This window comes from Thermobia domestica, chromosome 2 (assembly GCF_964235325.1).
Source record: "Thermobia domestica chromosome 2, izTheDome1.hap1.1, whole genome shotgun sequence".
Lineage (NCBI taxonomy): Eukaryota > Metazoa > Arthropoda > Insecta > Zygentoma > Lepismatidae > Thermobia > Thermobia domestica.
In genome coordinates this window covers 145,460,195-145,464,577 of record NC_137455.1, presented here as the reverse complement: position 1 = coordinate 145,464,577, position 4,383 = coordinate 145,460,195, and positions in this window count along the sequence as shown.

The window sequence follows — 4,383 nt, the reverse complement described above, 5'->3', positions numbered from 1 at the left end:
CCTAAATGGAGGTCGTAAAAGACCGTGGGCTCACGGTGCACGGTGGTCATTTTCCCAGGGGCTTGTGAGTTGTTAAACGCTGAGCCAGATCGATCATTTTTTCACTACTATAAACTTATAATACTTATTAATGGACATGGAAAAAGTACACATTAGGGGGCCTATCTTGCGTACAAGATAGTTCCCAAATTTCATCCCCTGTTTCTCGAAAACAATCAGGGTACAAACAAAACTTTTTTCGGTACAAACGGTACAAACGATTTGCTTTCTAATGGTGTATTTCAAATTTTTGTGTTGTGATACGGGGGGGCTATCTTGGCGCCAAGATAGCCCCCCGCCCAAAATATCATTCCCTGTTTTTCGAAAACTATCAGGGTACAAACAAAACTTTCTTCGGTACAAACGGTACAAACGATTTGCTTTCGAATGGTGTATTCCAATTTTTATGCTGTGATACGGGGGGGGGGGCTATCTTGGCGTCAAGATAGCAACCCCAAATGTCATCCCCTATTTCTCGAAAACTATCAGGGTACAAACAAAACTTTTTTCGGTACAAACGGTACAAACGATTTGCTTTCGAATGGTGTATTCCAATTTTTGTGCTGTGATACGGGGGGCTATCTTGGCGTCAAGATAGCAACCCCAAATGTCATACCCTGTTTTTCGAAAACTATCAGGGTACAAACAAAACTTTTTTCGGTACAAACGGTGCAAACGATTTGCTTTCGAATGGTGTATTCCAATTTTTTGTGCTGTGATACGGGGGGGCTATCTTGGCGCCAAGATAGCCCCCCGCCCAAAATATCATTCCCTGTTTTTCGAAAACTATCAGGGTACAAACAAAACTTTCTTCGGTACAAACGGTACAAACGATTTGCTTTCGAATGGTGTATTCCAATTTTTATGCTGTGATACGGGGGGGGGGCTATCTTGGCGTCAAGATAGCAACCCCAAATGTCATCCCCTATTTCTCGAAAACTATCAGGGTACAAGCTAAACTTTTTTCGGTACAAAGGGTACAAACGATTTGCTTTCGAATGGTGTATTCCAATTTTTGTGCTGTGATACGGGGGGCTATCTTGGCGTCAAGATAGCAACCCCAAATGTCATCCCCTGTTTTTCGAAAACTATCAGGGTACAAACAAAACTTTTTTTCGGTACAAACGGTACAAACGATTTGCTTTCGAATGGTGTATTCCAATTTTTTGTGCTGTGATACGGGGGGCTATCTTGGCGCCAAGATAGCCCCGCCCAAATGTCATACCCTGTTTTTCGAAAACTATCAGGGTACAAACAAAACTTTTTTCGGTACAAAGGGTACAAACGATTTGCTTTCGAATGGTGTATTTCAAATTTTTGTGCTGTGATACGGGGACGCTATCTTGGCGCCAAGATAGCCCCCCCAAATGTCATCCCCTATTTCTCGAAAACTATCAGGGTACAAGCTAAACTTTTTTCGGTACAAACGGTACAAACGATTTGCTTTCGAATAGTGTATTCCAATTTTTTGTGCTGTGATACGGGGGGCTATCTTGGCGCCAAGATAGCCCCCCCAGTCGATCTCTCAAGTAACCCTATAAGGAAAATGGTACAAACGAAAATATTTTCGGTACAAACGGTACAAACGTAGTACAAACGAATGACCTAGTCATTGTTTCAATTTTCTAAAGTGGGGGGGCTATCTTGCCATACGTCACTTACTCTGAGGAAAGAATATAGACTGAAAGTATTTGAGAACAAGATCCTGAGACGAATATTCGGACCCAAGAGGGACGGGAATGGGGAATGGCGGAAACTTCATAACGAGGAACTACATAATTTATACGGTTTACCCAACATTGTTAGGGTCGTCAAGTCTAGGAGGCTTAGATGGGCAGGTCATGTAGCTAGAATGGAAGAAAGTAGAAACTCTTTGAAAGTCTTGACTGGTAGACCAATCGGTAAACGACCATTAGGAAGACCTAGACGCAGATGGGAGGACAATATTAAGATAGATCTCGCAGAGATAGGAATAGAAAGCAGAAACTGGATGCAGTTACCTAAGGATAGAAGTCAGTGGAAAGTTTTTGTTAACGCGGCATTGAACCTCCGAGTTCCATAGGCCATAGAGTTAGTTAGTTAGTTAGATGTTTGATGGAAAATTTTCCACTTTATTTAACTGCACATTCAGCTATAAAATTCAAATCCTGTAGAGGAAAGTTAGACAGCAACAAATTATCACTTTCCAATTTGCTTTCGGAAACCAGAAAATTTTCTAATATTTCAAGTTGAGAAGTAAAAATATACAGTCTCTGTATCTTTCTCTCTCTCTCTCTCTCTGTGTATGTGTGTGTGTGTGTGTGTGTGTGTGTGCGTACGCGTGTGTAAAGTGCAGGGAACATACATCGAGTTCGTAGAGAACAAATATCCCATTCCAATATTTAAAATGTAACAGGAAATTGAAAAGAAACCTTTGCGAATTTATCAATTTCAGAAACAGAAAATTCCACTCTTTCTTCACATGTAGGCCTGCCTATGTAATGAAATAACTACATAAAAGTTCCTTATGGAGATTATTTTTGTAACAGAAAATAAGAAAAAAATATTTTATTGTGTTTAACACTCGTAAATCATAATTTCAATATTGGAATTTTGTATAATCAACATCTTAGAGCAGATATTTGTATTGTAAAACTACCATTATTATGTATAAAAATGTATTAGAAATAATGACGATTCGATAGAACGAGTATATATATATATATATATATATATATATATATATATATATATATATATATATATATATATATATATATATATATATATATATAGATAGATATAGATATAGATATAGATATATATATATATATATATATATATATATATATATATATATATATATATATATAGATAGATAGATAGATAGATAGATAGATATAGATATATATAGATATAGATATAGATATAGATATAGATATAGATATAAATATAGATAGATAGATAGATAGATGTATATATATATAAAAGAAATATTTTTTTATATTGTAAATTAAAATGAAATTACTTGTTGCTTTTAGAACGCAGCGCTAATAGTGCAGCTTTTTATGTTTCTTTTATTATTTTATTGGAAGAATAACTACACAAATCAGCTTGCTTATTAGTTATATTTCACTTTCTCTTCTGAATGAATATATGAATAAATAAATGTTTATTTCCAGAAAATGGCCAGTATTTGCTATCATGAGTTAGTTAAACTCGAATTTTGGGTAGTCAAAAATTTGAAGTGGGCACTTTATATTATATCTACTTATTTATAAATGTTGCAGTCTGTAAATCTATAAAAGTAGTAAAGTTATGAGAAAACCATCTTATGCGTATTAAACTGACGAAATCTAATATTGTAAGATCAAAGGTGGATTCTGAGGGAAGAACGCATTGAAGTTTTTGAAACATTCTTGAAATGAAGAATCGTTAGATTTTCACTTCATGAAACTTTTTAAGACAATATTTATTACCAATAAATTTTATGGCTAAACAACGATGTAGGAATAAGTGGAGTATGCTTTTATGAATCGGAAAATATTCATGACTTAATAAATTGAAATTTTAAATAATAGAATGGGATATTTGTACTCTACGAACTCGATGTATGTTCTCTGCACTTTGCATACACACACACACACACACACACACACACAGAGAGAGAGAGAGAGAGAGAGAGAGAGAAAGAGGTTGAATTGAGTTGATTTTGAGTTTAACGTCCCTTTCAGCAGCGAGACTATATAAGACAGGACCAACTGATTAACGTGGGATCCGAACTACATGAGCTCCCGCTGGGAATCGAAGCCAGGTCTTCCATGCCAAAGGCACGTATGCTAACGAAGGAGCTCGCAGAGGAAGAGAGAGAGAGCAACACTGTGTAAAATTTTACTTCCCAATTTGAAATATTAGAAAATTTTCCGGTTCCCGAAAGCAAATTGGAAAATTATAATTTCTTGCTGACTAACTTTCCTCTACAGAATTTCAATTTTGTAGCTCTATGTGCAGTTAAATATAGTAGAAAATTTTTCACCTAACATCACTCTACATAATATCCAAAATTGTCCGGATTATGAAAAGTTTTTTTCACTTGTTTCTACATCGTGATGAAAATTTTCCGATCTATGAAAATTTCTTTCACCTGTTTCTACAGAGCAATAAAACTTTTCGATTTACAAAAAGTTGTTTTACTTATTGCTTCAAAATGAAAATTTTTCGTCTCATAAAATTCTTTCGTCTCTTCAATTTTTCCATATAAGACAGAAAATATTTCGATTCATGAAAAATTGTTTAACTTGTTCCTACGTAGTACTGAAAATTCTGAGCCATGAAAATTTTCAGATTCTTTAAACGATCTTTCAG